Consider the following 24,951-nt stretch of genomic DNA (forward strand, 5'->3'; position numbering starts at 1 on the left):
ATTATTGAGCTGAAAGCTTCTGCTGAAGTTACTACAAATACAAGTTAGATATGACTGGGGGAAATACTAGATTGCTATATTCAATATATTATGTAATTTTCTTTTAGATTCTCTGGTTAATTTCATATTTTCCTGGCTTTGATTTTTGCATTTCATTCTTTGAATATGTTTGGCAAGATACATACCAGTAATTTGCTGTTAAAATAAGATTAACATAACTTTCCACTTATAAATTTCACCTTATATATAGAGAGATAAAATTAAAGTTGACACAGATTCTAAAAGACTTCAGTTACATTTCACTGTATTTCCTCATACCTCAAAGGCACAGGCATAGCTATATGGTTAGATGTTTGCTTTGCAGCCATATGGCTCCAAGTTCAATCTCATTGTGTGGAACCTTGGGCTGGTGTTTTTTTACTATAGCGCTAGTTTAACCAAAGACCTGCTAGTGGATTTGGTAGACAGAAACTGAAAGAAGCCTATTATGCATGCGTATATATGAGGGGATCTCAAAAATTATTTATACTTTCTTCCTAACATATCTTTATTATCGTCACATGTGTTTATACTTGGCAGTATTGTGGTCACATGATCGAAGTTTGAGACTGATCACGCCCTTTTTCTTTCTGCCTTTACAGTGAAAACATGGCTTCTCCACTAGTAATGTGTGCCAAAGAAGAACAAAGAGTAAAAGAGTGCAACTTTGAGCAGAATAGTCATGGGAGATGAAACTTGGGTCCATCATTGTGAAGCAGAATGCAAAAGACTGAATATGGCTTGCCAGTTATGAAGAAATCCAAGACTCAGTCTTTCATGGGAAAGATGATGCTAAATCTTTTTTAGGACTCAAAAGGGCCTATACTGGGAGACTACCTTGAAAGGAGGTGTATGATTAACAGTACAAGATACAGTACTTTGCTGGCCAACAAACTGAAGCCAGAAAATCACACCAAATGCTGAAACCTATTGTTGAAGAAAGTTTTCTTGTTGCATGACAATGCATGCCCACACGCAGCCACAAGCTATTGGATCGCTGGACCAAGTGCATTGAAAATGAAGGAAACTATATAGAAAAATGATATACTCAATTATACCCTACTTTTGTGTAAATACATTGATAAAACAAGTGAGCTTATGAGTGTTGATTCCCACTCATATATATATATGATTTCTCATATTTTACCCTTACATCTCCACATGTATTTTATATTCTTTTTTCGTAACATATTTCTACTATATATATATATATAAATTAGAGATTAAACCACTATTATGGAACTCAAACAGTGATAGACATAAACCAAAACATAAAGAACAAATAAAATATATTTTTATAAAACATATCACTAGATCGCAAAAAGTATAAAAATGAATAAACAATGTATAAGGAAAAAAATTACGTGCATTTCATGGCTACAATTAAATTCGAATTACAATTAAATTTAAATTTAATTGAAATGAATTCAATTTAAATAAATAAGCAAATAGAGATAAACAATATTTATTTAAAAAATAAATAGAATAATAATTTTTCTTATAGAAGAAACTCCATTAACTAAATTTGAAACTTTAAACATTAGGATTATTTCCTACAACACATTTATTATGTTAAATATTTGATATTTAAGGTAAAAAAAAAGAGTAAATAGATAGAAATAGGTATTTATCTGAGAAGATATAATTTAGCTTAAAAAACATTACATTTAATTAAAAGCCCTTCGAGGTGGTGCTGCAGTATAGCCACAGACTAATAATTGAAATAAGCAAAAGGTTAAAGACGTACCTCAAAGAAGAAGAGTGTACAAGTGTTTACATTAATTAGACTACAATCTATAGTCCAGACATTGCTAAATGATTGAGAAATTTCATTTATAGTTCTGAGTTCTGGGTTATGATCAGAATGAATGTTTCCTTAGGTAAGTCCATTTGACAATAGTCTCAGTTCGATCCTAGCCTTGAGAGAAGCACAATAGACAAATCTGGGAGGAAGTCTTCTTCTTACTCTACACCAGTAATTGAAAGGCTCAGACTTGTTACATACTGTGTCAGGCAGATTCTCCCAGAAGATTATACCAGGGTAGAAGTGCCCATGTAATATTCAGCTTCTTACAATACAAATGAATGAAAAAGTAGTTTCATTGATTGATCATGAGACTGCTCGTTATTGAAACCAATGTATGATTCATTTACTTTTAATATATTTTCTAATTAAACTATAGTTATTACCTATCTTTTTAATATGGTGAATAGTATTGTATATAATACCCTACTACATTTTAGACCAAGCAAGCTTTTGTGAAAATTAATATTACTTTCCTTTGTACAGCATTCGCTCTTTGTTAACTTATGTAAGGTCACCTAATCTCACGAGGTTTATTAATAACTGGTGTATCCATATCGCCAATAATAAAGGCAAATATGTTTGCATTATATAATGTATTAAAATAGTTATTATATGATATATTGAAAATAGTAATAGTAAAGTCAAAACATAGAAAACATGTAATATACACTGCATCGAACAATTTTTGTCATTGTCATCATCATCATCATCATCATCATCATAATAATAATGATGATGATGATGATGATGATGATGACGATGATGATGATGATGATAATAATAATAATAATAATAATAATAATAATAATAATAATAATAATAAGAAGAAGAAGAAGAAGAAGAAGAAGAAAATTCTAACTGGGCCCCACCTGCATGGTCATGCACTGTTTTTCTTGATATGAGATCACCATGTCGTGCACATATGGTTGTGATGCATGTGCTTAGTGTACCCTTATCAGATGGGTAGTCATGATGAGTATACTGGGCTTCGTATATTTTACCCCAGCGTTATACGCTGTTCTCTCACTCAATAATAATAATAATCATCGTCATCATAATATTCATCATTTTAACACCCACTTTTTCATGCTCAGATGAGTCTGATAGAGTTTACTGAGGTAGATTTTCTCTAGCATAGCTGAATGCCATTCCTGTTGCCAACCCTCACTTGTTTCCAAGCAATGTTATTTTTGTCTATGGCAGGACGTGTTTATGCAGAATATTGAATATAAATCACAGATATTGTATAATAACAACACTCGAAACTATTATGGAATGTCAAGATAAAGAAACATGCATTCACACAAACACACACACACATTTATACATGCATACATACTCTTTTACGCTTTTACTTGTTTCAGTCATTTGACTGTGACCATGCTGGAGCACCGCCTTTAATTGAGCAACTCGATCCCGGGAAATATTCTTTGTAAGCCTAGTACTTATTCTATCAGTCTCTTTTTGCCGAACCGCTAAGTGACGGGGACATAAACACACCAGCATCGGTTGTCAAGTGATGTTGGGGGGACAGACACAGACATACAAACATACATACACATACATATATATATATATACATATATATGACGGGCTTCTTTTCAGTTTCCATCTACCAAATCCACTCACAAGGCTTTGGTCAGCCCAAGGCTATAGCAGAAGACACTTGCCCAAGGTGCCACGCAGTGGGACTGAACCCGGAACCATGTGGTTGGTAAACAAGCTACTTACCACACAGCCACTCCTGCGCCTATATATGCTTACATTCATATATATTTTTCTCCCGATATTAGACATGTGAAGTAATAAACAAATGGATGGAAGGACATTCTAAATGCATTGAATGCACAGATGTACAGAGAAGAAATACAGGTCACAAATTCCTCATCAGTTATCAGCCAGGGCATTGAGTACAATTTCATGCAATTATCAAGAATATTGTATCCACCACAGGGGCAACTAGCAACAGAATTTGCTGGAGAAGTAACCAAAATATATATAACAAGATGAACAACAAGGAAGAACGGTGGACAAAAAAATGAAATAAATAAACAGAATATGGTCTTAGGGCCAGGTGAAGACAACAGAAAAATAATTATACATATACAACAAGAAATTAATAATAATACAACAAAAATTAATAATCATGGGCGTAGGAGTGACTGTGTGGTAAGTAGCTTGCTTACCAACCACATGGTTCTGGGTTCAGTCCCACTGTGTGGCACCTTGGGCAAGTGTCATCTACTATAGCCTCGGGCCAACCAAAGCCTTGTGAGTAGATTTGGTAGATGGAAATTGAAAGAAGCCTGTCGTACATATGTATGTATATATGTGTGTATGTGTGTGTGTGTGAATATGTTTGTGCCCCCAACATCGCTTTACAACCGATGTTGGTGTGTTTACATCATCCGTAACTTAGCGGTTGAGCTAAAGAGACCAATAGAATAAGTACTAGGCTTATGAAGATTAAGTCCTGGGGTCGATTTGCTTGACTAAAGGTGGTGCTCCAGCAAGGCCGCAGTCAAATGACTGAAACACGTAAAAGAATAAAAGAATACATACACAATAACAAAAAAAAAGTCATGCACTAGCAGACAAACAAGAGTGGAGTAATGCAAAAGAGAAGGAAAACTGTTCTACAGGACTAAAAACAAACAAGAGGAAGGTAGAGTGGAGCTCAGAGAAGTATGACCACTAAGAGTGAAGGCAATGTAAAACAGAATGACACAGCCTTAGATCATGACCAGTGAAGTGCTAGTGAGAAGAGGAGGAACAGTCAGATGGACTAGAGAACAACAAAGAGAGAAAGAGAGAGAGAGAGAGAGAGAGAGCAGGAGTGGCACAGCAGGAAAGAAAGAAAGACAGTGAAAGAGAGAGAAAAATGGAAGGTGAAAGAGAGGCAAATAAAGGAAAGAGACAGACTAGAGTTGCATTCGCCTGGCCCCAAGGTCATATTCTGTATATTTATTTCATCTTTTTTTTGTCCCTCATTCCCTCCTTGTCGTCCGTCTTGGTTGCTTCCCCAGCAAGTTCTCTTGCTGGTTGCTTCTGAGGTGGTTGCAATATTATTGATAATGGCATGAAATGGTGCTCGGCCCCCCAACCAACAACTGATGAGGAATTTGTGACTCGCATTTGTTCTCCATTGATCTGCGCATCTGTGCATTCAGTGCATTTAGTATGTCTTTCCATCCACTTTTTTATTACTATAAATGTTTGACTTCTGAAAATATTATTCACATATTATACACTCCTTATTTTTCACACACACACACATATATATATACATGTGCATACATGCATATATATGCAAAATGTATTTCTTTCAGTTTCCATATACCAAGTTACTCTCTGGGTCTATAATAGGAAACCTTTGCCTATGGTGTCATGCAGTGGGATTGAATCCAAACCATATAGTTGGGAGCAAACATCTTAACCGCATAGCCGCAAGTTCACATATAATTTGAAAATATACATTCAAAATAGCTGCCTACATCACTGCTTAGTTTAGAAATTCACTTTCTAACTACATGATTTTGTAATATAATACCTCAATAATATATTTGTGTGACCCATGTTAGCATGGAAAAGCAGATATAAGAACAAATGAACAATGAAGGACATACATACATACATATATACATACATACATACATACATACATACATACATACATACATACATACATAATTGTATATACACATGCATGCACACACGCACACGTGCCTGTATGCACAGACACACACAAATGCATACATACATGTTCAAACTATAGTCATGGAAAACACTTTCAATATGATGGGTTTTATTTTTGTTCAGCATGGAAAGTATGAATTCACAATGGCATTTATTATAAGAGTGATTTTTAAATAAATGTCCCAAGAATCATTGGGATAATAACATCAACTTATATGTAGAGCTTAAATTATCACAGTTGTTGTTGCTACTGCTGTTGTTATTGTTTAGTCCCAAATCAACCCAAGTGAAAGAAATGTATAATTACTAGCATACTAAAAAAAATTCTTTATTCATTTTCAAGCTCACATATAATCTTGTCTACTTTCTCACACTTTTTTGTTAAAATAGTGGAGGTATTTATTTGAGAGAGATTAGGCTGTTCTTTTTCACAGGTTAAGTTACCCTGTAATTTCTTGTCAGCTCAAGAAGATTAGGTTTTAATATAATCCATCCAAGATAATTTTTTAACAATGAAACTCTCTCACCCTATTTCTGAATAAGCATTTCACTGTCTTAACTTTTGTTGAATGAGTATATATGCATAATTCTGATAGTGCAGAAACAAAACTAAAACATATTATATACTAATCCTGACTTGATAACATAAATACAATACATAGAAAATGCATGTGTTTTATTTTACTCTGAAGAAATTTTATGTTAAATGTTCTCATATATTTAATTGAAGGAGGATTCGTATGTTGAGGTACTTAAGGCAATAAGGAAATATTTATTGAATTTTCATGAATATAGTCTTTAGAACATTTCTATTTTGAGTGAGATACAACTTTTACTAAATGATGTAAATTAGATTTGTGTAAATACTTAATTATCCTAATATTAGATTCAATTATATACATTACACATATTTCATTTTGTGGGTATATGAAATCTGTATGTCTGTGAATTTGCGTGTGGACACATGTCTGTGAGTGTGTGTGTGTGTGGTGTGTGTGTGTGTATGTGTGTATGTGTGTATGTGCGTGTGTTTGTGTGTGTGTGTGTGTGTGTGCGCGCGCGCGCGTGTGTGTGTGTGTGTGTGTGTGTGTGTGTGTGTGTTTTGTGCATGTGTAGATATGAGAGTAAGAAAGAGATGTTGGCTATAGGGAGACACCTCTTCCTCTCTCTCTAACACATTTCAACTTAGAAATATCTATACTGACAGAAGCCATATTAATGTATAGATTGTGGAAAGTAAATGAACTTTCTAAGAAATAAGATAGCCTTAGTATGGCTTTGGTGAATAGGAAAAATATCAATTAAAAATAATATTGAATTTTTGTAGTGTATATAATCTTTATAATTTACAGAGAATAATAAAATAAAAATCAATAGTCTAGTACCTTGTTTAGGGCAGAAGTAAGATATTTTTCTTTATTTAGTTTATCGTTTGTAATGAATGGGTTCTCTTGAAACCAAGAGTTCTATACACCTAATACTAGCCATATTACCACGAGTCAGTTGATAAGGTTTGTTGTAAGGACATGTCATCTGTATTGGCAAGATAGGCAGTGCTTAATGAGTCTAAAACTAAATGTGTTTATTAATTACAAAAATAAAAAGAAAAAGAAAAAAGAAACAAATTATTTGAATTTATTGTAAAAGTGTAAATTTAATGCATGAAAATCACTGTAAAATTCAGTCAATTGGGAATATTTTTATCTTAGACTGGCAACACTTCCCTCTCTTTAGTTCAATTCAAGGATATTGTATTATGTTATAAATGCATTAATAATTCTGTCTTTCATTTAAGAATGTAAAGTGTCATAATGATATTGTTACCAACAAGTTTGTCCAGCATGTTACTAATCATGTTATTCACAGAAGGAGGATTTAAATGTTGACGAAATAGTGTTGAGATATTTCGAGCAAAGAGAAAATATTTATTTAATTTTCATCAATATAGACTTTAGAACATTTCTATTATGAAAATTATTGACAGAAATAAGTAATTAGATTTACTTATATTTTTGAAGATAATGATGCTTAGACTCCAAAGGAGTTTCTGATCAAGAATGTAATCAAGCTGTAGCTATCCCATTCTAAATTTTTTTAAGATGTAGCGTATCTCTATTTACATTATCAACAGTGTCCCACTTTGTTATTATTGTTGTTTTTTCAGCCTTAGCTCAGCCTTGATCAACCAGAAGTGTAATCAAAGACATTTCTGGCACAATAACTCATCTTTTCCTAATATTAAGAGAAACCAAGGTCAACCTATCCAGCTGTCCTTTCCAAGATGGTGAAATATGATTTGAGGAAGAATTGGCTGCTATTTATTACAGCTCAAATAACCATGCAGATGCTCATTTTTACCTCATCATCCCTTGAGGGGAGGTCCTAATTGTTAATTCTTGTGGGTCCAGCAATAACATAGACATTACCTCATTATCTTGAATGGTGATTCTGTAGAATCAAGATGTATATAAATGCCAACTGCTCAAAACTTGATATGTTCAGCAAATGCTAAACTTTATATCTTGTTGGAAATTATGCTTTATAAATGATGGCTACTGAACTGACAGTAATATTTACATTCAATTAACTTGCCTTATAAATCAACTGATTTCTTTAGCTACATATTCTGGGTGTTTTTGAAGTTATTGCATGAAGGTTAATTATTAATCATCTGCAAAAGAAACATTATTTGTACATATATCAATAAACATGTTTTTCCATAGTCACTACAGCACAGTTTTGAACTAGAAGCATCAGAATGATCATTATTTTTACATTAATCATTAATCATAACTGCTCCATTTGTTGTTTGTTCCAGAGATTAACTGCATTCAATGATCCATTGTTGTAAGTGTGCCAAGAAGTAGTGTTTTTACCAGTTAGGACAGCTTAAGAAGGAATAAAAAAAATTTTGTAAAATGGTCTCACAATTACCATACATCAAAACAGAACTATCACCCAACTGCTTCTTGTGCTAATAACAGCATTGAGTGAATCTGTGACTGAGTTGTGTTGAACAGACTGGTGACTTTTGATGAAATGACAAATTAAATGCAAAATTATTCATAGGTTAGCCTCTGAAATAATCCACAAAAGACTTGGTCATGGTTAATATAATAACAATGACAACTTAACTGATGTTTCAAATTCAAACCTGCATTGTATTGACTAAAGAGAGATGAGGTCTAGTTAAGCATACACAATTAATTTTCTGCCAATAGGAATAAATTATAAGTGCAATGCTGATAATTAATTACTTTTCTTTGGAGCCAGCACAATGATGGGTATCCAAATTTGGCATAATAATAGTAACTTAATTCAAATTTGAAGTTCAGACCTGCACTGTAGTGGAGAGAGGAAGAGAAAGAGGGGGAGAGAAAAGAAGGGCACTAAATCAAGTGATGTCTGGGCAGTGAATTTTCCTGCTAATAAGAAAACTTTATAATAAATACTTTGCGGATAATTAATGGCCCAGTATCATACATTACATTTGGGTTAACAATAACAACCTTGCTCAGAGTTTCCCAACAGACAAAATACTAATTCAATACATTTCTGATTCTGAAAGTGACAAATGGTTTTTCCTCTGCCGCTCCCTACAACAAATACCAAACAAGATGTTTTTGATACTATACATTGTCAAAAGGTCTCTTTATTTTCTTTGTAACTGGTCTTTGTCAAGTAATATCTTCATCACATGTTTCCCATTAACTACTCTGTCTCTTTGATTCTTCCCTCTACCTGCTGTGTGGTTCAGAAGCTCACTTTGCAACCAATGGTTTTTAGGTTCAGTCCCACTGTGCATCATCTTTAGTGTCTTCTACTAAAGCTCCAGTTTAACCAATGCCTTGACAATGACTTTGATAGATGGAAACTGTGTGGAAGCCCTTTGTGTATATACACATATATCTATCTGTGTGTCTCTCTGTGCTTGTTGTTTATCATTCCCTACCACTGCTTGTTGGGTGATGTTGATTCTTTTCATGACACCTATAACTTAGCAGTTCAATAAAAAACAAGACCAATAGAAAAAGTATCCGTCTTAAATAAAACAAAGAAAATCATAAGCCTTGAGGTGGCACACTAATATAACCACAGGCTTAGGAATGGCTGTGTTGTAAGGAGCTTGCTTATGAATCACATGGTTCCAGGTTCAGTACCACTGCTTGGCACCTTGGGCAGGTGTCTTCTACAATAGCCTCTGACTGACCAAAGCCTTGTGAGTGGATTTGGTAGATGGAAATTGAAAGAATATATGTATATGTGTGTGTGTGTCTGTGTTTGTCCCTCTAGCATTGCTTGACGACCGATGCTGGTGTGTTTACGTCCCCGTAACTAAGCGGTTCGGCAAAAGAGCCCAATAGAATAAGTACTAGGCTTACAAAGAATAAGTCCTGGGGTCGATTTGCTCGACTAAAGGTGGTGCTCCAGCATGGCCACAATCAAACGACTGAAACAGTCCAATCTGAAACAAGTAAATGATGGAAGATAAAAGCTAATATGAACTTGGTAAAATTTATGCTTAAACTATAATTTATTCCATGCTTTCTAAATCGATACAATTTTGGACAGGTAGAATTACTTTTTAAATATTGTTTTAAAATGACATACTTTCTAAGATAAGTTTCTTTAAATAGCATACATTCATTGTAATATCTTAAAGAAAAAAAAAAGCTTGTTTGTAACAGAAAAGAATAATTTTAACTAAATTCATCAGAATTTTAGAATTAGCATATTAGCAAACATTCTTTTCTGTTTTAAATATAAATTTTTATACCAATAAAATTAGATGGTTTCAGAAAATTATTTCATTTTTGAAAACCTGTTAAGAATCATGCTTAGTGACAGTTTAGAAAACGTTGCACTGGAATCTATAATTAAGAAAACTATTTAAATATTCTTCATTCAAAACTTTCATACATTTATGATTCTTATATTTTTTTTTCCTTTTGTTATCTTTGAGCTCTTCCATATGAATATTAACGGCAGTCATTTTAGTCTTTCAATTAATTCTTTAGCCTTAAAGCTAATTTTAATTATCCAGCACCATTACTTACATTAAAATGAAAGTAACATTTTGATTTAACATTAATAATACTATATTTCAAGTATGTAATTACTACTGTAGGACAGGGCCTGAAATTAAAATAAATATTAGTATGAATTTGAAAGAAACACACACACACGAGCGCGCACACACACACACACACACACACGCACACGCACACACACGCACACACGCACACACACATGCACACACGCACACAAACACACACACATGGAACATGGACAGAAATTAAAGTCAAATATTAATAGGAAATTGAACGAAATACACACACAAACACATTCACACAAACACACACACTCACGCATATACACACATGCATGCACGCACACACACACGCGCGCGCACGCACACACACACACACACATGTTGCTATAAAGGGAATATTTTAAAGTTTTATGTTTGCAAATAGCTAATATAATTATTTATATTTGATTTAATATTGAAATTTTTTTTAACACAAACTCTCTTGGTGATCAGAAAATTAGTGGAATTTCTTAAAAGTTTTATTTGTTTTCTATATTTTTCTCTGTTATATCTCAATGGTCTAACAAATTTACATAGTTCGTGTAAGAATAATTAAGAATAATTAAGTGCAATTATATATGGCAAAAATCTAGCTCAGTTATTAAAACTAGAAAATTTTATTAGCAAGGTGATATGAGATGTACATTCATGTTATGAGGAAAAAATTAAATCGAAATTAGAGCAATGGTACAATAAAAATATTGATATTTTCTATGTATGTTTAAATTATAGGTTACTTTATTTTGAAACTTGTAAATTTCTTCAAATTCAAATTGATATAAAGTATTATATCTCATTGTCTATTTTGTAAGTTTGTTCCTAATTTTCTTTATAATCCATTTTAAACACTAAGTGATGTTGACAAAGAATAATAGATGATGCATTTGGAAGTTCAGGGAAAAAAATGATTAGGTAAAGCCAATCAAATTTTAGAAAAAATATGTATTTTAATTTCACTTGTCCATGGAAACTCAGTATAATTAAAAAGTCTATGGTTAATGATACATAACTAAATTTTTCTCAAAGTATAATCTATTATCATTAAAAAATTCAATTAAATATTAAAAAAATATGGAGCATCTTTAAATTAATACATGATCTTGAAAAGGCCTTAGATTAAATTGCCTGAGTGTAAAATTTATAATGTGTATACAAATATGGAACAGCACTAGTTGTTATATTTTATCTCATAGAAACCTCTCAAACAGACATGTTTTGGTTAAAAAAAAGACGTCTTTTCCGAGAATGCTTGTGGATCACTAGATATATTATTTCAATTCAATTTGGTCTCCTAAACCTGAATATCTCAGATATTCTAAGCCAAGTTGAAAATGCTTGTTGAAGAAGCTATACTAATTCTAACATCATTAATATTCATACAAATCGGTAAAAGCTTTGTTTACTGGCTTCTAAGCTAGATCAGGCATTTTCTTAACATCTAAGTATTTGTAACTAAGAAGAAATAATCTGGTCAAAACACCATATCAGATAATCTGCAAGTATTCTGTGCAAACTCTTGTGTTTATAACACATAGGTCTTATTGAAAGGTTTAACTGAGGGAAAATATTACATCTACTGCCATTTCACATTTATATACAAATTATGTAATTTATACTCACTGGTATTGGAACACCTTTCTTTATAGATTTATTCAGTCAGGTCTCATGTAGGGCTAAACAACATGCTACTAAAAATAAATAAAATAATTCAAAAGCATTATTATCTATATGGTGTCCCATATTTAGTAAGAATCATAGCATGTTAAAGACTGTCCCAAATTTAGATTTGAATTACTAGATTTCTTTTAAAAGTTGAAAAATTTAATAAGACTAATATGGAATTACTGATATGCAAATGGATCCTTTCTTGGTTTCGTCAACATTAATCAATGTTGTAGTTGTTTGAGAAACTGAACTATTTATCTACTGAAAAAAATACAGTAACTGAGTAATCCATCAATCCATATATCATTAACTTAATTCTGAGCACAATTAGCATTACACCATGAGACTAAAGTGACTCTTTAAATTATTGGTGCAATCCATCGAACAGACTACCAAATATTTGTTTCTATCTCAATTATAAAGCTTGGATCATCTTGAAGCTATATGTAAATGTTTTTGCTGATGTGTAACACAATGCAGTTGAACACAGAGCCTCATAACCATGAAGCAAGCTTGTTAAGTGCTTGCATATGCATGCAACATAAGAAAACCTACTCTCATGGAATGATTTTAAAAGTTAAGATTATTTCCAATGGCTAGAATTTCCCTTTAGACAACAGTTAAACAAAACTACAGGTCTCATTTAAACTGTTCACCTTCCAATTAGCAAGCTTTGTAAAAGGATTTTACTTGAAAAAACAAATATTTAGAGTTAGAATTAGTGAGTGGAAAATGAAACCGTAAACCAATGAGAATGAGTAAGCCTCTTTACAACTGCTCAACAAGCAAATTAACAGAAGCATATGAGTATTGGATTAAACATTTTGTGGATGTTTGTTTTGACTTCATTCATTCTGAACTCGAAACTCACAGTGGTCAACTTTGCCAGAAATCTTTCCAAGTTTGGTAAATAAGATACTAGGATGAAGGACTGTTAGATTATCAGATGAATAGATTATCTGTTAGATTAACAGGTAGGATTCTTAAATTGTCAGATGGGAATCCTTGTAGTATCTATTCTGGTTCTGTATGTTGTCAGTTCAGAAACCTGCTATGATGACCATTATACATCTCCCAGATAGACTAATAAAAGTATTTAAAGCATCAGGCCCAAATGAGTTTACATCATTTTGAGTCGAGATAATCTAATGGCACAAAGTGCCCTATAGATAAGGATTATGTTTGTGCTACTTATGATGATGATGATGATGGTGTCAGTGGCATTGATGATGCAAAAAAAGACAACAAAGAGGTTGATCATGATTGAAATGGCAGCTAAACTGATGACGAGAACAACAATCCCAATGTCAGTGGTGATAACAATCATAAACGACCACAACAGCAATGACAATGATGACGATCATGATACTTACCAAAACAATGACAATAACAGTTACAATGATGACGATGAGAATTATCAGCCAAATCTTCCCTAAAACTTCACCATCTTGAAGAGGAAAGACACACTGGATCATATTCTCCTTGAAAGTAACATAGAAGAGTCATGGCTGGAAAGCCTTCCATCATAGGTTTGCTTGCTCGAGTTTGATTTGGCCCTAAACAACAACAATGGCAGCAGCAATAATAACAACCACAAAAGCAAAAACAACAGCAACAAGAAAGCTCATGATAGAAAATTAGTTAGGCACAGAAGTGGCTGCGTGGTAAGTAGCTTGCTTACCAACCACATGGTTCCGGGTTCAGTCCCACTGCATGGCACCTTGGGCAAGTGTCTTCTACTATAGCTTCGGGCTGATCAAAGTCTTGTGAGTGGATTTGGTAGACGGAGACTGAAAGAAGCCCGTCATATATATGTATATGTATATTTATATGTGTGTGTTTTTGTGTCTGTGTTTGTTCCCCCCAACATCACTTGACAACCAATGCTGGTGTGTTTACATCCCTGTAACCAAGCAGTTCGGCAGATGAGACCGATAGAATAAGTACTAGGCTTACAAAGAATAAGTCCTGGGGTCGATTTCCTCGACTAAAGGCGGTGCTCCAGCATGGCCACAGTCAAATGACTGAAACAAGTAAAAGGGTAAGTGAATTCTCATTGATGGGAAAAAGGTTAAAATAAGATATAAAAGTATAGGAACTGGTTTTGTGAAGGTAAATGAACTGATGGATTCATTTTAGCATATTAGTGATAGAATTAATTAAGATTTTTCTTTGAAAACTTCTAACATGTACTACTCTAATAAGGAAATCTGGAACACAATATTGATAAGCATGTCTGTATAGTTAAGAGGATCACAATTATGTAATTTTAGGTTAGAACCCACTGTGCACTACCTTGAATAAGCAACTTCAACTATAGAACTATAGTTGTGAGTTAATCCTCCTCCACATCATCATCATTCAACGTCCATTTTCCATGCTGGTATGGGTTGGACGGTTTGACTGAGGTCTGGAGAACCAGTGGCTGCACTAGGCTCCAATCTGATCTGGATGCCCTTCCTAATGCCAACCACTCCGAGAGTGTAGTGGGTGCTTTTTATGTGCCACCAGCACAGGAGCCAGTCAGACGGGCCTGGCATCGATCACGTTCAGATAGTGCTTTTTATATGCCACCGGCATGGGTGTCCTGTTGCGGGGGAGGTACTGGCATTAATTCATGCTTTTTACGTGTCACCGGCACTTCATTTTAGGGTCCATTTTTCTAAGCTTCAATGGATCACATATAGCACATAAATGAAGATATTCTATGGCTTGTAATGCTTTCGCAAAAGGCTGGAAATGAAAAGCACTGGTTGTATGACAGTGTCACTCATTTACATCTATCATGCAATCTCAAGATAAGGAGATGCAAACAAACACACATATACTGACAGACACACACATACACATACTCAAACACCCACAAACATATATACATATATCTACACACACACACACACATGCATATATATATATATAATATATATATATATAATATATATATATATATATATATATATATATTTATGTCATGCTGACTACCTGATAAAAATCATTAACATGATTTTTATTTTTATATTCCTTGTGAAGTAATAAATATATATATATATTCTTTTATTCTTTTACTTGTTTCACTCATTTGACTGAGGTCATGCTGAAGCACTGCCTTTAGTCAAACAAATCAACCCCAGGTCATATTCTTTCTAAGCCTAGTACTTAGTCTATCGGTCTCTTTTGTTGAACCACTAAGCTACAGGGATGTAGACACACCAACATCAGTTGTCAAGTGATGGTGGGGGGACAAACACAGACACACAAATACATATATATACATATATATACAATGGGCTTCTTTTAGTTTCTGTCTACCAAATTTACACACAAGGCTTTGGTTGGCCCAAACAGAAGACACTTGACCAAAGTGCCACATAGTGGGACTGAACCCAGAACCATGTTGGGAAGCAAGCTTCTTACCACACAGCCACTCCTATATATCATCATCATCATCATCATCATTTAGCGTCCGCTTTCCATGCTAGCATGGGTTGGACGGTTCAACTGGGGTCTGTGAAGCCAGAAGGCTGCATCAAGCCCAGTCTTATCTGGCAGTGTTTCTACGGCTGGATGCCCTTCCTAACGCCAACCACTCCGTGAGTGTAGTGGGTGCTTTTTACGTGCCACCCGCACAGGTGCCAGGTGGAGCTGGCAAACGGCCATGGACGGATGGTGCTTTTTACGTGCCACTGGCACGAGGCCAGTCGGGGCGGCGCTGGCAACGGTCACGAACAGATGGTGGTACCAGATGAGTCTGGCAAATGGCCACGAACGGATGGTACTTTTGACATGCCACCGGCATGACGCCAGTCTGGGCGGCGCTGGCAACGGCCACTTTTGGATGGTTCTCTTACGTGTCACCGGCACTGGTAACTCAGCTGCAATTTCCATTGATCGATTTCGATTCTGATCCTCACTTGCCCCAACAGGTCTTCCCAAGTAGAGTTTTGTGTCCCAAGAAGGGAAGGTATGCATACGTGGGCTGGCTACATCCCATGTAGAAGGCCACGGGTTATGGTCTCACTTGTCCGGCCGGGTCTTCTCGTGCACAGCATACTTCCAGAGGTCTCGGTCTCTAGTCATTTCCTCAGTGAGACCTTTTGGATGGTTCTCTTACGTGCCACCGGCACTGGTAACTCAGCTGCAATTTCCATTGATCGATTTCGATTCTGATCCTCACTTGCCCCAACAGGTCTTCACAAGTAGAGTTTTGTGTCCCAAGAAGGGAAGGTATGCATACGTGGGCTGGCTACATCCCATGTAGAAGGCCACGGGTTATGGTCTCACTTGTCCTGCCGGGTCTTCTCGTGCACAGCATACTTCCAGAGGTCTCGGTCTTTAGTCATTTCCTCAGTGAGACCTTATATATATATATAATCTCATTGACCAACATTTCTGCTGAATTGCTGTACTTGAGAAGACACATCAAGTTTAGTGAAATTGTGTTTGTGCCCAGTGCCAGAGACATATGAAAAGCAATCATACTGGTGATACATAAAAGGCGAAAATATCACATTTGAAGATGCTTTCTTTCTTTCTTGTTTACTGTTATTTTTGAGGCAAGACAAATATGTAGCAACATGGGTGAAAAAAAAAACGATTTAGGATACACCTAATATTGTATAAACATAGAAAAAAGAAAAAAACTGTTCAACTAACTGTTAAAAATGAGAAAAGAAAGTTATTTAAAGGTAGTTTCTTATTGAAATAGAAGAGATATTCCACTGAAAGGTTTTTCAACAGAAGCTGATTGCCATTCTCTGAATATGGTTGAAAGGAATGTCGCTTCAATAGCTACTCGATGCTGAAGTATTATTTTCTTGTAAAAATGCAACAAATTCTTCTTAAAAATCTGATTAACCTGAAAATGTGGTGAAAAATAAATCCAAACAAGGAAGTTTGGTGACATACTCATGCAAAGAAGATAAAATGAATGCTTGTAAAAAAGTGGAAGAACTACTGTTTAGATTAGTATATACATATATTAATATATATGTATACATATATGTGTGTGCATGTGTATGTACACACATATATATGCATACATACACACACACATACACACACACACACACATACACACACATACACACACATACACACACATATGTATTGGGCTGGTGTATAATCATTGCGGTTTTTTTCAACAAATTTTATTCAACAAAAATAATAACAACATGTAACAAAAACATCTTTAAATGATTATTCCGGAGCATATTCATCATCTACTTCAGGTACTGCTTCCCATTTGCTTGGCAGATTGTCTGACCGTCATTTAAAGATGTTTTTCTTAAATATTGATATTGTTTTTTTGTTGAATTTGTTGAAAAAAGCTGCAATAATTATGCACCAACACAATGTGTGTGCATGTGTGTGTGTGTGTATAATTATTTATCTATCAATCCATGTACCAATCTCCCTCTCTGTCTCTCTCCCCACCTCTCTCTCTCTATATGTATATATATATATATATATATATATACATAGATACACACATGCATATATTAAGCCATCCCATAAACAATGCGTTTTTTATACTTCTTTTATTTTTCAAAATTTAAGATAAACAATGTTCTTTTTTAATCTAAAATATATTCTCCATTATTTTCTACAATGCTCTTCCATCTATCTCATAGACTTGCTAGGCTCCACTTCCAAATTTACTTGTCCGTGATGAAAAATACTACTCCACTACTGTTCTAACCTTGTCTACAAAATGATTTTGAAGACTGCAGAATAAATGATAGTCAGCTGGGGCAATGTCCAGCGAATATGTGTGGAGCATCGTTTCCAATTCAAACAGCTCCAGCCTTTGGAATGTCATCCTCACTGTATGTGGCTGAGCATTATCCTGATGGAAGAACACCTTTCGCCTTGAAACCAAAGATGGTCGTTTTTCTTCTAACGTTGATTTAATCCACTCAAGCTGCTTGCAGTAGATCTCCTTTGTTAGCTTTTGGTGTGGGTTTAAAAGTTTAAAGTGGTCTAAACATTTCATATCCCCCTCACCACAAAACAGATAACAACATCTTACATGGGTGAAGATCTTCTTTAGCCTGGAGTGCCAGTGTTTCTCCTTTCCCTACCCACTGTCTTTGGCGCTTCATATTTTTACAGAAAACCCAATTCTCATCACTAGTCACTATTTGGTCCAAAAAAGATGCTTTCATGAGACGTGACATCAAAGAACAGCACACATTCACACTCTGAATACAATTAGACACAGAAAGTTTGCGAGGAACCCATTGACCCAATTTGCTGACTTTTCTGATGGCAAGCAGGTGTTGATGAATGGTTGAATGCTAAACTCCAAGTTTCTCTGCTAGTTCCTCAACAGTTATAATGACATTTTGTTCCACCAGGGCTTTCAGGATGCCCTTATTGAGCTCTACAGATCTTCCAAGAAGAGGCTCATCTTCTAGGATGTAGTTTCTAGCTTGGAATTTCTGGAACCCCCATTGATAGTGACTTACGCTTATTGTCCGATCCCTATATACTGCATTAATATTCCTCACACTTTCCATTGCATTGTTGCCTTCATTGAAATCATAAAGTAAAATATGTGGAATATGCTTCTTTGTCACTTCTGTTATAGCTTTGAAGAAAACAGCTGTTAAAATTGAACTGCACTCTTCAAAACTTGCACTAAGAATAAGTATGAGGTAAAATTTCTACCTGCTTTTATAGCAAGTTGATGCAGGTAATTTATCCCATCCCCCTCTGACTTTTAGTTCATGAATAGAAAAATCTCCATTATTTATGGGATGACCCAATATATACACACATTCACAAAACAAAGTTGGCCACTTTTCACTGTTGTTATGTTTGTCAGATTACAAACAAGTGTAAGATCCGATGCTAAGAGGTAAAAAAGAAAGCTTGTACAATGATGATGATGATGTAGAGGAGGAGATGGGGGGAGGAGGGGAGGAGAGGCACCACCACTATGAACAGCATTATTGTGACCGTATAAGCACAAACACACACACACACACACACACACACACACACACACACTCACACACATGCAAAGGTTATCCTTAACTAAAGATTATTTCAGAGAATGAGGCAAAATACAAACTACATGGGGCTGCCTAACTAAGGAGTAGAGAATTAGAGGAAATTGAATGAGAGTGAGAGAGAGAAGAGAGAGAAGAGAGAGAGCAAGGGGGGAGAGAGAGAAGGAGAGGGAGGTAGAGAGAGAAGGAGAGAGGAGGAGAGTAACTGTGTTTGTTTACATTTATTCATACAGAACATTTAGCTCATGATTGAGGTAAAAGTGTACATTGTCAGATTTATACCTGTTCATGAAGAATTTGTACTGTTCCAAACCAAATATTAGATGTGTTTAGACTGGAATGGCTTGGATTTCTGGATTTCTGGATTTCCCTGTTTTCTAGAGACAGTTTAAATATATACTTAAAATATAAAATAAACAATGAAAAATAAAGAACTAATTTTTGTATTTGTATTTAACAGATACAAATTAATACATTTCTAATGCATGATCTGTTTGATATCTATAAATCCATCACTGTACCATGTATACACATAATGTTTAGAGGATGAAAATTATATGAGGAATAGGTAAAGAACATAACTTCATTTAACTGATATACAACAGGTGATGAAATGTTCCTGGATTTGGGTAAAAGAAAATACAGGAGGAGCAGTTAGTTATGATTTTATTCAACATATTCCTCTCTGAGATTCACACGTATATTACAATGGTCCTTCAGTTTTTCTAAGCCCTGTAGAAAAACTTGGAAGGTTGGGCCTCCAGCCAGACCTTTCACAATACCCTTACAGCCAGGAACTTTTCAGCGGCCCCTCATAGGTACAAATTAATATATTTCTAAAGCAGAGCATATTTAACTCTTTGGCATTTAAACTAGCCATATCAAGCCCAAAGATAATATTATATTTGTTTTATGTTCAAACTGTTCAGATCCAACCTCTCACCCTCACCCTACAATGTCATTCTAAAATTAAAGAATTGAAATCTTGAAGATTATTTCAAAAGAACATGAATAAATAAGCCTTCATCAGGTGTCTTGCGAAAATTTCAAACTAGATGAGGACAAATATCTGTCAAATGTAAATAATGTACATAATTCCTCATCTCTTAAATATATAACTGTAATAGAATAAGTACCAGACTTTTAAAACAAAGTACTGGGAGTTCAACTAAAAATCTTCAAAACAGTGCTCCAGCATGACCATTTTCCAGTGACTGAAACAAATAAAAATAAAATGAAATGGAGGTCTGGTTCTCTTCTCATAAGAGTTTTGTACCATTCTTTAAAGAGACAGTACCAAAGTCACATGTTAAATTTCATTGGTTGTTCTGTATGCTTTCTGTAGTTTTTGTAGTTTAACCTTTGGTCTACTCAGATCATACTAACCTACCATCAAAAGCATTCCAGCCATGGCCTTTCAGTCTTATTTTCAGACAGTATTATCCAATATAACCTGTCTTGTTCATAATACTGAGTTACGATTTGAGGAAAATTTGGTTACTATATCAAGCAGGCCAAGTAAGTGCTTAGAGACTGCCATCCTTTAGCTAAATTAACATCTGTAGTTGATAATGTTTCACGTTAATGACTTAGTGTCAAAGTGTCTTTCCTTTAAGAAACAGAGATCTTGATTTTGTTAATTACATCTCATTTATTTATTTCTCTTCTCATTTTTTATATACGCAACATTCTAGTTTATATTTTTCTCCTTTCTGGTTGATACTGAGAATTTGATCAATGGTATTATATTTTAACAAAATAAAAAAAGGTTCTAACCATATCTTTTGTTTTATTCATGAGTGGCTCTATTTCACTAAATGATGGATAAGATAAGACTATCAACATTTTATGGCTATGGAATATCTAATTCTTGGTTTTGTTTTAATTTTTCTAATCATTTTAGTTTTTCTTTTTAAAAGCCTTTGTTTTTTCATATAAAAAATTTTAAACATATTTCAAGAATGTGTATTTATTATATTTTCTACTTTAAATATATGCTTATTTTCCAAAATAACCCCAAGCCATCTGTGCTCAAACAGATCTATAACCAAAAAGCATTCTAGTCATAATTATCTTGCATTTTCAAATATATTTTATCTCCAAGATTTAAGATATGAAAGAGATTCGACTGCTATTTCTAGGAAGTCAAGTGCTACCAGGAAATTTCCAAGTTGATTAATAAGAAAATAGTTAGTTTTGCAAGTTTAAGTGATGTTCGAATTTATTTTCCATGATTCTAGTGTGTGACAAAATATATATGCAATGGTAGATTCCTCTCTTAAAGACATTGTGAGCTCATGAAGAAATAGTATATGTAATCTGTGTGGGGGGTGTTTTGAAATCATGATTTTTTCTTACAAATCAAAACATTTAAAACAGAAATAATATTTATATTTTAAACTTTTAGCATTTAAACTAGTCATATTGGGCCAAAATATTCTACTTATGTTCTGCATCTGGCCTCTCACAACTACACATTCTGAAAATAAACAATCACTTCATTGAAATCTTGAGGCTATGGGATAATGCAGTATTAATTCAAAACAATGTGAATAAATAAGCATTATATTTGATGGAGTACTCTGATTGCTATAGAGTGAAATGCATTTTCAAAACAATCATTCACATATTTAAAATACAAATCAGATATATTTTACCAATGAGCAGAAAGCACAAGTTATAATGTGTCAGGGCCCAATATAAATTCTCTTGTATAATTCCTTGCTTCCTTTAATAATGGTTTCAAATTTTGGCATAAGACTACCAATTTTCAGGGAGAGGGTAAGTTGATTATACCAATGACAGTGTTCAACTGGTACTTGTTTGCCTAATCCTGAAAGTATGAAGGGTAAAACCGGCCTTGGTGGAATTTGAACTCAGAACATAGAGAGCTGAAAGAAATACCTCTAAGCATTTTACCTGACATGGTAACAATTTTACCAGCTCATTGATTTCTTGCCTCCTATAATAATAGCGATAAAAATTTGATATGGGTGTACTAATTCATACAAATGCCTAAAAAGAAGCACTACTCAATGGGATACTATCAGAAAATATGATAATAATCCACTATAGAAAATTAGCCACATTAGTTGTAAAGCTTCCTTGCAAAACATGATGTGTGGGTCAGTTATAAAACACCATTCAGTGAAAGAGGTACTAAACCACAAATACAAAAACTACTAGTCTAAAGAGTCTAAAGTAAAATTATATTTCAACTTCATGAACCAGTTTAGCTAATGAAGAATTTAAGTTTCATAGCATGAAATAAAATGGGCATGACAAATAAAGTGGTTTATTCAAGGATACAATACAATAGTTTTCATTATATTTCATTCCTGAGCATTGAGTTCAATAACCAGTTGGTTTTGCATATCAAAGCTGTTATATGGCTTTTCATTTTTAATTCAAATTAACTTTCAAACATTACATCATTCGTGTTTAGAATCTAGTTTAAAACTATTCAGTTAAATCTCTCTATATCTGAGAAGTAGCTTCAATCTTGGCATATAATTAAACGCAACATAACTGCTATATTTTCTTCTTATCTTCATTTTATTATCTTGTTTTAAAACTCATCACATCTTTGGATGTAATGACGTACAGAAGATACCTACATAGAAGATACCTTTATAGAAAGCTCAACTTCTAAAGAATATCAGTGAAAGAATTGAACAAAAAAATAATAATAAGTCACAAATTATTTCTTCATTATCAATGAGTAGGTGGCATGAAATATTTTGATCTAATATGAATGCAATAAAAGTTTTCTGGTCATCATTTCATAATAAGATTATCTATCTATTCACATAAGAAGGCTTTCAAAGCAGATATTATTTTTCAGAAATTACAGCACAAAATTATTTAAGAATCTGCAATGAATAGCAAGTTCTAATAAGATCCAAAATGCCAAAATATATTAAAAGTTTTGCTTCAGGTTTACATTTACGAATGTTTGAAATACTCTATAACTGAAGATGTAATTTAATTTATGTGAGATAAGATAGATCTCTAAAAAGCTATTAACAAAGACTTCATGTTATTTGATCTTTTGATCCCAGCGCAGTTTAGCTATAAAGAAAAGTTTATAAACTGCAAAACATTTACAAACTACGGTATTTCTAAATTACAAGTTAGATATAATTCTTGAAAAAAAAAAATCTTTGAAATTTAGCAGTTGTTCTGAATATATTCTCAAATATATTAGAATGAAAAATTAGATAACATGATATCTATGTTTCCTTGCTCATTTAGGGGTAAAATTAATTCATAGAAAGCCCAAATTACCTGTTATATTTTAGAAATATGCAATTAATAATACCAACAAGATATATGCTGAAAACTGGTTATCAACAGGATAAACAACCTCAACTAATGCTAACATTGTGGATGGATTTGATGGTTAACTTATTCATTGAATCTCTCTCTCTCTCTCTCAGGCAGAAGAGAGTAATAACATTGGGTTATTTAATCTCTGAAAATATAAAAACTATTTATATATTTGTTTTATAGGTCTATGTCTCTACCTCTCTCTCTTTCTTCTTATCTCTTTCCCCTCTCTCTCTTCCTATCTCTCTCCCCTTTCCCTCTCTGTTTGTATAAGCACATACGTACACATATGATTATTGTGTACATAGTAATAAACAAAATCTTTTATCAATATCCTTCTTTTGCCCAATTTCTATGGGTAAAACCTAGAGATCAACCAGCCCTTAAGTTAGATTAACACCATAACATTCATGCTCACATAGGCATATTTGGAGAAATATTTTTCTCATTCATACATTACATATATGTGTGTGTGTGTGTGTATTTATGCATGTATCTATGTGTATATATATGTATGTGTGTATATATATATATGTATGTATGCATTTATGTATGCATATATATATATATACACACACACACATACACAAATATATATATACATATGATGATGATGATGTGCATGTAATTATATATATATATATGTATATATACACACATACAAACATGCCTCTATGATTTTCTCTTTTACTTCCTTTCTTGTGGTGGGTAGGGCCATACAAATGGAGTGACTATAATCAAGTGACTTCCTAGCAATATATTACTGATGCTTGTATTATTGACCCTTGAGGGATGAAATTGAAATTGGTTCCTGTGAGATCTTTTACTCAGAAGCTTGAGTCATGTGTATCACTGATGTAGACACTTCAAACATTTTAATCACTGCAGATTTCACTGCATTATTGTCATATATAAATATTGCATGTTGGATATGAACTGCTTTCCAAATACATTCATTTATGTTTTCTTTATTTTCTTCCTGCAGTTGAGAGGCAATAATTGTAAATGCCAACTTGTTATTGCATTTGAGGTTACAGCTATTATTGTTGTTGTTTAAATTCAGATTATCCCTTTTCAAACTGATTTATAATCAAAGATGATCCTACTGTAACCCTCACTTCCTTTTTCAGACTTAGTGTGCCCAGGAATATAATATCTAATATGGATTTCCCTTTTTAAGAAAGAGTTTGATTTGACTTGATTTGAAAGGGATTTGACTGCTATGTCTAGAAGTTTAGTGATTTACACTTGGCTTTAGAAACCTCTAGCAGAGCCCACTTTGCTATGATCATTCTGGTCATATCTCCAAT

The sequence above is a fragment of the Octopus sinensis genome, linkage group LG4, assembly GCF_006345805.1.
Source record: "Octopus sinensis linkage group LG4, ASM634580v1, whole genome shotgun sequence".
In the NCBI taxonomy this organism is placed as follows: Eukaryota; Metazoa; Mollusca; class Cephalopoda; order Octopoda; family Octopodidae; genus Octopus; species Octopus sinensis.